Consider the following 12,683-nt stretch of genomic DNA (forward strand, 5'->3'; position numbering starts at 1 on the left):
CATCCTTTTTCCATTTTCCCTGGGAAAGAAAACTCAGCAGTCCAGGTTCCTGATGTCAGTTTGTAGGGCTCCCTTGTGTCTATCAGGGCAGCACAAGTTTGAGGTGGGGACAACTTTGGTGTGGGGTCCATTCTTCGATATAAGGATTTTTTGTAGTCAGGGCCAGGGGCCCATGGGCACATCCTTTTTCCATTTTCCCTGGGAAAGAAAACTCAGCAGTCCAGGTTCCTGATGTCAGGTTGTAGGGCTCCCTTGGGTCTATCAGGGCAGCACAAGTTTGAGGTGGGGACAACTTCGGTGTGGGGTCCATCCTTCGATATAAGAATTTTTGGCAGTCAGGGCCAGGGGCCCCTGGGCACATCCTTTTTCCATTTTCCCTGGGAAAGAAAACTCAGCAGTCCAAGTTCCTGATGTCACTTTGTAGGGCTCCCTAGGGTCTATCAGGGCAGCACAAGTTTGAGGTGGGGACAGCTTCGGTGTGGGGTCCATCCTTCGATATAAGGATTCTTTGCAGTCAGGGCCTGGGGCCCTAGGGCACATCCTTTTTCCATTTTCCCTGGGAAAGAAAACTCAGCAGTCCAGGTTCCTGATGTCACTTTGTAGGGCTCCCTTGGGTCTATCAGGGCAGCACAAGTTTGAGGTGGGGACAACTTCGGTGTGGCGTCCATCCTTCGATATAAGGATTCTTTGCAGTGAGGCCCCAGCCCAGGGCCTGGGGCCCCTGGGCACATCATTTTTCCATTTTCCCTGGGAAAGAAAACTCAGCAGTCCAGGTTCCTGATGTCACTTTGTAGGGCTCCCTTGGGTCTATCAGGGCAGCACAAGTTTGAGGTGGGGACAACTTTGGTGTGGCGTCCATCCTTCGATATAAGGATTTTTTGCAGTCAGGGCCAGGGGCCCCTGGGCACATCCTTTTTCCATTTTCCCTGGGAAAGAAAACTCAGCAGTCCAGGTTCCTGATGTCAGTTTGTAGGGCTCCCTTGTGTCTATCAGGGCAGCACAAGTTTGAGGTGGGGACAACTTTGGTGTGGGGTCCATCCTTCGATATAAGGATTTTTTGTAGTGAAGGTCCCAGCCCAGGGCCAGGGGCCCCTGGGCACATCCTTTTTCCATTTTCCCTGGGAAAGAAAACTCAGCAGTCCAGGTTCCTGATGTCACTTTGTAGGGCTCCCTTGGGTCTATCAGGGCAGCACAAGTTTGAGGTGGGGACAACTTCGGTGTGACGTCCATCCTTCGATATAAGGATTCTTTGCAGTGAGGCCCCAGCCCAGGGCCTGGGGCCCCTGGGCACATCCTTTTTCCATTTTCCCTGGGAAAGAAAACTCAGCAGTCCAGGTTCCTGATGTCAGGTTGTAGGGCTCCCTTGGGTCTATCAGGGCAGCACAAGTTTGAGGTGGGGACAGCTTCGGTGTGGGGTCCATCCTTCGATATAAGGATTCTTTGCAATCAGAGCCTGGGGCCACTGGGCACATCCTTTTTCCATTTTCCCTGGGAAAGAAAACTCAGCAGTCCAGGTTCGTGATGTCAGTTTCTAGGACTCCCTTGGGTCTATCAGGGCAGCACAAGTTTGAGGTGGGGACAACTTCGGTGTGGGGTCCATCCTTCGATATAAGGATTTTTGGCAGTCAGGGCCAGGGGCCCCTGGGCACATCCTTTTTCCATTTTCCCTGGGAAAGAAAACTCAGCAGTCCAGGTTCCTGATGTCAGTTTGTAGGGCTCCCTTGTGTCTATCAGGGCAGCACAAGTTTGAGGTGGGGACAACTTCGGTGTGACGTCCATCCTTCGATATAAGGATTCTTTGCAGTGAGGCCCCAGCCCAGGGCCTGGGGCCCCTGGGCACATCCTTTTTCCATTTTCCCTGGGAAAGAAAACTCAGCAGTCCAGGTTCCTGATGTCAGGTTGTAGGGCTCCCTTGGGTCTATCAGGGCAGCACAAGTTTGAGGTGGGGACAACTTCGGTGTGCCGTCCATCCTTCGATATAAGGATTCTTTGCAGTGAGGCCCCAGCCCAGGGCCTGGGGCCCCTGGGCACATCATTTTTCCATTTTCCCTGGGAAAGAAAACTCAGCAGTCCAGGTTCGTGATGTCAGTTTCTAGGACTCCCTTGGGTCTATCAGGGCAGCACAAGTTTGAGGTGGGGACAACTTCGGTGTGGGGTCCATCCTTCGATATAAGGATTTTTTGCAGTCAGGGCCAGGGGCCCCTGGGCACATCCTTTTTCCATTTTCCCTGGGAAAGAAAACTCAGCAGTCCAGGTTCCTGATGTCAGTTTGTAGGGCTCCCTTGTGTCTATCAGGGCAGCACAAGTTTGAGGTGGGGACAACTTTGGTGTGGGGTCCATTCTTCGATATAAGGATTTTTTGTAGTCAGGGCCAGGGGCCCATGGGCACATCCTTTTTCCATTTTCCCTGGGAAAGAAAACTCAGCAGTCCAGGTTCCTGATGTCAGGTTGTAGGGCTCCCTTGGGTCTATCAGGGCAGCACAAGTTTGAGGTGGGGACAACTTCGGTGTGGGGTCCATCCTTCGATATAAGAATTTTTGGCAGTCAGGGCCAGGGGCCCCTGGGCACATCCTTTTTCCATTTTCCCTGGGAAAGAAAACTCAGCAGTCCAAGTTCCTGATGTCACTTTGTAGGGCTCCCTAGGGTCTATCAGGGCAGCACAAGTTTGAGGTGGGGACAGCTTCGGTGTGGGGTCCATCCTTCGATATAAGGATTCTTTGCAGTCAGGGCCTGGGGCCCTAGGGCACATCCTTTTTCCATTTTCCCTGGGAAAGAAAACTCAGCAGTCCAGGTTCCTGATGTCACTTTGTAGGGCTCCCTTGGGTCTATCAGGGCAGCACAAGTTTGAGGTGGGGACAACTTCGGTGTGGCGTCCATCCTTCGATATAAGGATTCTTTGCAGTGAGGCCCCAGCCCAGGGCCTGGGGCCCCTGGGCACATCATTTTTCCATTTTCCCTGGGAAAGAAAACTCAGCAGTCCAGGTTCCTGATGTCACTTTGTAGGGCTCCCTTGGGTCTATCAGGGCAGCACAAGTTTGAGGTGGGGACAACTTTGGTGTGGCGTCCATCCTTCGATATAAGGATTTTTTGCAGTCAGGGCCAGGGGCCCCTGGGCACATCCTTTTTCCATTTTCCCTGGGAAAGAAAACTCAGCAGTCCAGGTTCCTGATGTCAGTTTGTAGGGCTCCCTTGTGTCTATCAGGGCAGCACAAGTTTGAGGTGGGGACAACTTTGGTGTGGGGTCCATCCTTCGATATAAGGATTTTTTGTAGTGAAGGTCCCAGCCCAGGGCCAGGGGCCCCTGGGCACATCCTTTTTCCATTTTCCCTGGGAAAGAAAACTCAGCAGTCCAGGTTCCTGATGTCACTTTGTAGGGCTCCCTTGGGTCTATCAGGGCAGCACAAGTTTGAGGTGGGGACAACTTTGGTGTGGCGTCCATCCTTCGATATAAGGATTTTTTGCAGTCAGGGCCAGGGGCCCCTGGGCACATCCTTTTTCCATTTTCCCTGGGAAAGAAAACTCAGCAGTCCAGGTTCCTGATGTCAGTTTGTAGGGCTCCCTTGTGTCTATCAGGGCAGCACAAGTTTGAGGTGGGGACAACTTTGGTGTGGGGTCCATCCTTCGATATAAGGATTTTTTGTAGTGAAGGTCCCAGCCCAGGGCCAGGGGCCCCTGGGCACATCCTTTTTCCATTTTCCCTGGGAAAGAAAACTCAGCAGTCCAGGTTCCTGATGTCACTTTGTAGGGCTCCCTTGGGTCTATCAGGGCAGCACAAGTTTGAGGTGGGGACAACTTCGGTGTGACGTCCATCCTTCGATATAAGGATTCTTTGCAGTGAGGCCCCAGCCCAGGGCCTGGGGCCCCTGGGCACATCCTTTTTCCATTTTCCCTGGGAAAGAAAACTCAGCAGTCCAGGTTCCTGATGTCAGGTTGTAGGGCTCCCTTGGGTCTATCAGGGCAGCACAAGTTTGAGGTGGGGACAGCTTCGGTGTGGGGTCCATCCTTCGATATAAGGATTCTTTGCAATCAGAGCCTGGGGCCACTGGGCACATCCTTTTTCCATTTTCCCTGGGAAAGAAAACTCAGCAGTCCAGGTTCGTGATGTCAGTTTCTAGGACTCCCTTGGGTCTATCAGGGCAGCACAAGTTTGAGGTGGGGACAACTTCGGTGTGGGGTCCATCCTTCGATATAAGGATTTTTGGCAGTCAGGGCCAGGGGCCCCTGGGCACATCCTTTTTCCATTTTCCCTGGGAAAGAAAACTCAGCAGTCCAGGTTCCTGATGTCAGTTTGTAGGGCTCCCTTGTGTCTATCAGGGCAGCACAAGTTTGAGGTGGGGACAACTTCGGTGTGACGTCCATCCTTCGATATAAGGATTCTTTGCAGTGAGGCCCCAGCCCAGGGCCTGGGGCCCCTGGGCACATCCTTTTTCCATTTTCCCTGGGAAAGAAAACTCAGCAGTCCAGGTTCCTGATGTCAGGTTGTAGGGCTCCCTTGGGTCTATCAGGGCAGCACAAGTTTGAGGTGGGGACAACTTCGGTGTGCCGTCCATCCTTCGATATAAGGATTCTTTGCAGTGAGGCCCCAGCCCAGGGCCTGGGGCCCCTGGGCACATCATTTTTCCATTTTCCCTGGGAAAGAAAACTCAGCAGTCCAGGTTCCTGATGTCAGTTTGTAGGGCTCCCTTGGGTCTATCAGGGCAGCACAAGTTTGAGGTGGGGACAACTTCGGTGTGGCGTCCATCCTTCGATATAAGGATTTTTTGCAGTCAGGGCCAGGGGCCCCTGGGCACATCCTTTTTCCATTTTCCCTGGGAAAGAAAACTCAGCAGTCCAGGTTCCTGATGTCAGTTTGTAGGGCTCCCTTGTGTCTATCAGGGCAGCACAAGTTTGAGGTGGGGACAACTTTGGTGTGGGGTCCATTCTTCGATATAAGGATTTTTTGTAGTCAGGGCCAGGGGCCCATGGGCACATCCTTTTTCCATTTTCCCTGGGAAAGAAAACTCAGCAGTCCAGGTTCCTGATGTGAGGTTGTAGGGCTCCCTTGGGTCTATCAGGGCAGCACAAGTTTGAGGTGGGGACAACTTCGGTGTGGGGTCCATCCTTCGATATAAGAATTTTTGGCAGTCAGGGCCAGGGGCCCCTGGGCACATCCTTTTTCCATTTTCCCTGGGAAAGAAAACTCAGCAGTCCAAGTTCCTGATGTCACTTTGTAGGGCTCCCTAGGGTCTATCAGGGCAGCACAAGTTTGAGGTGGGGACAGCTTCGGTGTGGGGTCCATCCTTCGATATAAGGATTCTTTGCAGTCAGGGCCTGGGGCCCCTGGGCACATCCTTTTTCCATTTTCCCTGGGAAAGAAAACTCAGCAGTCCAGGTTCCTGATGTCAGTTTGTAGGGCTCCCTTGGGTCTATCAGGGCAGCACAAGTTTGAGGTGGGGACAACTTCGGTGTGGCGTCCATCCTTCGATATAAGGATTCTTTGCAGTGAGGCCCCAGCCCAGGGCCTGGGGCCCCTGGGCACATCATTTTTCCATTTTCCCTGGGAAAGAAAACTCAGCAGTCCAGGTTCCTGATGTCACTTTGTAGGGCTCCCTTGGGTCTATCAGGGCAGCACAAGTTTGAGGTGGGGACAACTTCGGTGTGGCGTCCATCCTTCGATATAAGGATTTTTTGCAGTCAGGGCCAGGGGCCCCTGGGCACATCCTTTTTCCATTTTCCCTGGGAAAGAAAACTCAGCAGTCCAGGTTCCTGATGTCAGTTTGTAGGGCTCCCTTGTGTCTATCAGGGCAGCACAAGTTTGAGGTGGGGACAACTTTGGTGTGGGGTCCATCCTTCGATATAAGGATTTTTTGTAGTGAGGTCCCAGCCCAGGGCCAGGGGCCCCTGGGCACATCCTTTTTCCATTTTCCCTGGGAAAGAAAACTCAGCAGTCCAGGTTCCTGATGTCACTTTGTAGGGCTCCCTTGGGTCTATCAGGGCAGCACAAGTTTGAGGTGGGGACAACTTCGGTGTGACGTCCATCCTTCGATATAAGGATTCTTTGCAGTGAGGCCCCAGCCCAGGGCCTGGGGCCCCTGGGCACATCCTTTTTCCATTTTCCCTGGGAAAGAAAACTCAGCAGTCCAGGTTCCTGATGTCAGGTTGTAGGGCTCCCTTGGGTCTATCAGGGCAGCACAAGTTTGAGGTGGGGACAGCTTCGGTGTGGGGTCCATCCTTCGATATAAGGATTCTTTGCAATCAGAGCCTGGGGCCACTGGGCACATCCTTTTTCCATTTTCCCTGGGAAAGAAAACTCAGCAGTCCAGGTTCGTGATGTCAGTTTCTAGGACTCCCTTGGGTCTATCAGGGCAGCACAAGTTTGAGGTGGGGACAACTTCGGTGTGGGGTCCATCCTTCGATATAAGGATTTTTGGCAGTCAGGGCCAGGGGCCCCTGGGCACATCCTTTTTCCATTTTCCCTGGGAAAGAAAACTCAGCAGTCCAGGTTCCTGATGTCAGTTTTTAGGGCTCCCTTGGGTCTATCAGGGCAGTACATGTTTGAGGTGGGGACAACTTCGGTGTGGGGTCCATCCTTCGATATAAGGATTCTTTGCAGTGAGGCCCCAGCCCAAAGCCAGGGGCCCCTGGGCACATCATTTTTCCATTTTCCCTGGGAAAGAAAACTCAGCAGTCCAGGTTCCTGATGTCAGTTTGTAGGGCTCCCTTGGGTCTATCAGGGCAGCACAAGTTTGAGGTGGGGACAACTTTGGTGTGGGGTCCATCCTTCGATATAAGGATTTTTTGCAGTCAGGGCCAGGGGCCCCTGGGCACATCCTTTTTCCATTTTCCCTGGGAAAGAAAACTCAGCAGTCCAGGTTCCTGATGTCACTTTGTAGGGCTCCCTTGCGTCTATCAGGGCAGCACATGTTAGAGGTGGGGACGACTTTGGTGTGGCGTCCATCCTTCGATATAAGGATTCTTTGCAGTGAGGCCCCAGCCCAGGGCCTGGGGCCCCTGGGCACATCCTTTTTCCATTTTCCCTGGGAAAGAAAACTCAGCAGTCCAGGTTCCTGATGTCAGGTTGTAGGGCTCCCTTGGGTCTATCAGGGCAGCACATGTTTGAGGTGGGGACAACTTCGGTGTGGGGTCCATCCTTCGATATAAGGATTCCTTGCAGTGAGGCCCCAGCCCAGGGCCAGGGGCCCCTGGGCACATCCTTTTTCCATTTTCCCTGGGAAAGAAAACTCAGCAGTCCAGGTTCCTGATGTCAGGTTGTAGGGCTGCCTTGGGTCTATCAGGGCAGCACAAGTTTGAGGTGGGGACAACTTTGGTGTGGGGTCCATCCTTCGATATAAGGATTTTTTGCAGTCAGGGCCAGGGGCCCCTGGGCACATCCTTTTTCCATTTTCCCTGGGAAAGAAAACTCAGCAGTCCAGGTTCCTGATGTCAGTTTGTAGGGCTCCCTTGGGTGTATCAGGGCAGCACAAGTTTGAGGTGGGGACAACTTTGGTGTGGGGTCCAACCTTCGATATAAGGATCCTTTGCAGTGAGGCCCCAGCCCAGGGCTAGGGGCCCCTGGGCACATCCTTTTTCCTTTTTCCCTGGGAAAGAAAACTCAGCAGTCCAGGTTCCTGATGTCAGGTTGTAGGGCTTCCTTGGGTCTATAAGGGCAGCACATGTTAGAGGTGGGGACAACTTTGGTGTGGGGTCCATTCTTCGATATAAGGATTTTTTGTAGTCAGGGCCAGGGGCCCCTGGGCACATCCTTTTTCCATTTTCCCTGGGAAAGAAAACTCAGCAGTCCAGGTTCCTGATGTCAGTTTGTAGGGCTCCCTTGGGTCTATCAGGGCAGCACAAGTTTGAGGTGGGGACAACTTCGGTGTGGCGTCCATCCTTCGATATAAGGATTCTTTGCAGTGAGGCCCCAGCCCAGGGCCTGGGGCCCCTGGGCACATCATTTTTCCATTTTCCCTGGGAAAGAAAACTCAGCAGTCCAGGTTCCTGATGTCACTTTGTAGGGCTCCCTTGGGTCTATCAGGGCAGCACAAGTTTGAGGTGGGGACAACTTCGGTGTGGCGTCCATCCTTCGATATAAGGATTTTTTGCAGTCAGGGCCAGGGGCCCCTGGGCACATCCTTTTTCCATTTTCCCTGGGAAAGAAAACTCAGCAGTCCAGGTTCCTGATGTCAGGTTGTAGGGCTCCCTTGTGTCTATCAGGGCAGCACAAGTTTGAGGTGGGGACAACTTTGGTGTGGGGTCCATTCTTCGATATAAGGATTTTTTGTAGTCAGGGCCAGGGGCCCATGGGCACATCCTTTTTCCATTTTCCCTGGGAAAGAAAACTCAGCAGTCCAGGTTCCTGATGTCAGGTTGTAGGGCTCCCTTGGGTCTATCAGGGCAGCACAAGTTTGAGGTGGGGACAACTTCGGTGTGGGGTCCATCCTTCGATATAAGAATTTTTGGCAGTCAGGGCCAGGGGCCCCTGGGCACATCCTTTTTCCATTTTCCCTGGGAAAGAAAACTCAGCAGTCCAAGTTCCTGATGTCACTTTGTAGGGCTCCCTAGGGTCTATCAGGGCAGCACAAGTTTGAGGTGGGGACAGCTTCGGTGTGGGGTCCATCCTTCGATATAAGGATTCTTTGCAGTCAGGGCCTGGGGCCCCTGGGCACATCCTTTTTCCATTTTCCCTGGGAAAGAAAACTCAGCAGTCCAGGTTCCTGATGTCAGTTTGTAGGGCTCCCTTGGGTCTATCAGGGCAGCACAAGTTTGAGGTGGGGACAACTTCGGTGTGGCGTCCATCCTTCGATATAAGGATTCTTTGCAGTGAGGCCCCAGCCCAGGGCCTGGGGCCCCTGGGCACATCATTTTTCCATTTTCCCTGGGAAAGAAAACTCAGCAGTCCAGGTTCCTGATGTCACTTTGTAGGGCTCCCTTGGGTCTATCAGGGCAGCACAAGTTTGAGGTGGGGACAACTTTGGTGTGGCGTCCATCCTTCGATATAAGGATTTTTTGCAGTCAGGGCCAGGGGCCCCTGGGCACATCCTTTTTCCATTTTCCCTGGGAAAGAAAACTCAGCAGTCCAGGTTCCTGATGTCAGTTTGTAGGGCTCCCTTGTGTCTATCAGGGCAGCACAAGTTTGAGGTGGGGACAACTTTGGTGTGGGGTCCATCCTTCGATATAAGGATTTTTTGTAGTGAGGTCCCAGCCCAGGGCCAGGGGCCCCTGGGCACATCCTTTTTCCATTTTCCCTGGGAAAGAAAACTCAGCAGTCCAGGTTCCTGATGTCACCTTGTAGGGCTCCCTTGGGTCTATCAGGGCAGCACAAGTTTGAGGTGGGGACAACTTCGGTGTGACGTCCATCCTTCGATATAAGGATTCTTTGCAGTGAGGCCCCAGCCCAGGGCCTGGGGCCCCTGGGCACATCCTTTTTCCATTTTCCCTGGGAAAGAAAACTCAGCAGTCCAGGTTCCTGATGTCAGGTTGTAGGGCTCCCTTGGGTCTATCAGGGCAGCACAAGTTTGAGGTGGGGACAACTTCGGTGTGGCGTCCATCCTTCGATATAAGGATTCTTTGCAGTGAGGCCCCAGCCCAGGGCCTGGGGCCCCTGGGCACATCATTTTTCCATTTTCCCTGGGAAAGAAAACTCAGCAGTCCAGGTTCCTGATGTCAGTTTGTAGGGCTCCCTTGGGTCTATCAGGGCAGCACAAGTTTGAGGTGGGGACAACTTCGGTGTGGCGTCCATCCTTCGATATAAGGATTTTTTGCAGTCAGGGCCAGGGGCCCCTGGGCACATCCTTTTTCCATTTTCCCTGGGAAAGAAAACTCAGCAGTCCAGGTTCCTGATGTCAGTTTGTAGGGCTCCCTTGTGTCTATCAGGGCAGCACAAGTTTGAGGTGGGGACAACTTTGGTGTGGGGTCCATTCTTCGATATAAGGATTTTTTGTAGTCAGGGCCAGGGGCCCATGGGCACATCCTTTTTCCATTTTCCCTGGGAAAGAAAACTCAGCAGTCCAGGTTCCTGATGTCAGTTTGTAGGGCTCCCTAGGGTCTATCAGGGCAGCACAAGTTTGAGGTGGGGACAGCTTCGGTGTGGGGTCCATCCTTCGATATAAGGATTCTTTGCAGTCAGGGCCTGGGGCCCCTGGGCACATCCTTTTTCCATTTTCCCTGGGAAAGAAAACTCAGCAGTCCAGGTTCCTGATGTCAGTTTGTAGGGCTCCCTTGGGTCTATCAGGGCAGCACAAGTTTGAGGTGGGGACAACTTCGGTGTGGCGTCCATCCTTCGATATAAGGATTCTTTGCAGTGAGGCCCCAGCCCAGGGCCTGGGGCCCCTGGGCACATCATTTTTCCATTTTCCCTGGGAAAGAAAACTCAGCAGTCCAGGTTCCTGATGTCAGGTTGTAGGGCTCCCTTGGGTCTATCAGGGCAGCACAAGTTTGAGGTGGGGACAACTTCGGTGTGGCGTCCATCCTTCGATATAAGGATTTTTTGCAGTCAGGGCCAGGGGCCCCTGGGCACATCCTTTTTCCATTTTCCCTGGGAAAGAAAACTCAGCAGTCCAGGTTCCTGATGTCACCTTGTAGGGCTCCCTTGGGTCTATCAGGGCAGCACAAGTTTGAGGTGGGGACAACTTCGGTGTGACGTCCATCCTTCGATATAAGGATTCTTTGCAGTGAGGCCCCAGCCCAGGGCCTGGGGCCCCTGGGCACATCCTTTTTCCATTTTCCCTGGGAAAGAAAACTCAGCAGTCCAGGTTCCTGATGTCAGGTTGTAGGGCTCCCTTGGGTCTATCAGGGCAGCACAAGTTTGAGGTGGGGACAACTTCGGTGTGGCGTCCATCCTTCGATATAAGGATTCTTTGCAGTGAGGCCCCAGCCCAGGGCCTGGGGCCCCTGGGCACATCATTTTTCCATTTTCCCTGGGAAAGAAAACTCAGCAGTCCAGGTTCCTGATGTCAGTTTGTAGGGCTCCCTTGGGTCTATCAGGGCAGCACAAGTTTGAGGTGGGGACAACTTCGGTGTGGCGTCCATCCTTCGATATAAGGATTTTTTGCAGTCAGGGCCAGGGGCCCCTGGGCACATCCTTTTTCCATTTTCCCTGGGAAAGAAAACTCAGCAGTCCAGGTTCCTGATGTCAGTTTGTAGGGCTCCCTTGTGTCTATCAGGGCAGCACAAGTTTGAGGTGGGGACAACTTTGGTGTGGGGTCCATTCTTCGATATAAGGATTTTTTGTAGTCAGGGCCAGGGGCCCATGGGCACATCCTTTTTCCATTTTCCCTGGGAAAGAAAACTCAGCAGTCCAGGTTCCTGATGTCAGTTTGTAGGGCTCCCTAGGGTCTATCAGGGCAGCACAAGTTTGAGGTGGGGACAGCTTCGGTGTGGGGTCCATCCTTCGATATAAGGATTCTTTGCAGTCAGGGCCTGGGGCCCCTGGGCACATCCTTTTTCCATTTTCCCTGGGAAAGAAAACTCAGCAGTCCAGGTTCCTGATGTCAGTTTGTAGGGCTCCCTTGGGTCTATCAGGGCAGCACAAGTTTGAGGTGGGGACAACTTCGGTGTGGCGTCCATCCTTCGATATAAGGATTCTTTGCAGTGAGGCCCCAGCCCAGGGCCTGGGGCCCCTGGGCACATCATTTTTCCATTTTCCCTGGGAAAGAAAACTCAGCAGTCCAGGTTCCTGATGTCAGGTTGTAGGGCTCCCTTGGGTCTATCAGGGCAGCACAAGTTTGAGGTGGGGACAACTTCGGTGTGGCGTCCATCCTTCGATATAAGGATTTTTTGCAGTCAGGGCCAGGGGCCCCTGGGCACATCCTTTTTCCATTTTCCCTGGGAAAGAAAACTCAGCAGTCCAGGTTCCTGATGTCAGTTTGTAGGGCTCCCTTGTGTCTATCAGGGCAGCACAAGTTTGAGGTGGGGACAACTTTGGTGTGGGGTCCATCCTTCGATATAAGGATTTTTTGTAGTCAGGTCCCAGCCCAGGGCCAGGGGCCCCTGGGCACATCCTTTTTCCATTTTCCCTGGGAAAGAAAACTCAGCAGTCCAGGTTCCTGATGTCACTTTGTAGGGCTCCCTTGGGTCTATCAGGGCAGCACAATTTTGAGGTGGGGACAACTTCGGTGTGACGTCCATCCTTCGATATAAGGATTCTTTGCAGTGAGGCCTCTGCCCAGGGCCTGGGGCCCCTGGGCACATCCTTTTTCCATTTTCCCTGGGAAAGAAAACTCAGCAGTCCAGGTTCCTGATGTCAGGTTGTAGGGCTCCCTTGGGTCTATCAGGGCAGCACAAGTTTGAGGTGGGGACAGCTTCGGTGTGGGGTCCATCCTTCGATATAAGGATTCTTTGCAATCAGAGCCTGGGGCCCCTGGGCACATCCTTTTTCCATTTTCCCTGGGAAAGAAAACTCAGCAGTCCAGGTTCGTGATGTCAGTTTCTAGGACTCCCTTGGGTCTATCAGGGCAGCACAAGTTTGAGGTGGGGACAACTTTGGTGTGGGGTCCATCCTTCGATATAAGGATTTTTGGCAGTCAGGGCCAGGGGCCCCTGGGCACATCCTTTTTCCATTTTCCCTGGGAAAGAAAACTCAGCAGTCCAGGTTCCTGATGTCAGTTTTTAGGGCTCCCTTGGGTCTATCAGGGCAGTACATGTTTGAGGTGGGGACAACTTCGGTGTGGGGTCCATCCTTCGATATAAGGATTCTTTGCAGTGAG

Source organism: Lonchura striata, chromosome 32 (genome assembly GCF_046129695.1).
Source record: "Lonchura striata isolate bLonStr1 chromosome 32, bLonStr1.mat, whole genome shotgun sequence".
In the NCBI taxonomy this organism is placed as follows: domain Eukaryota; kingdom Metazoa; phylum Chordata; class Aves; order Passeriformes; family Estrildidae; genus Lonchura; species Lonchura striata.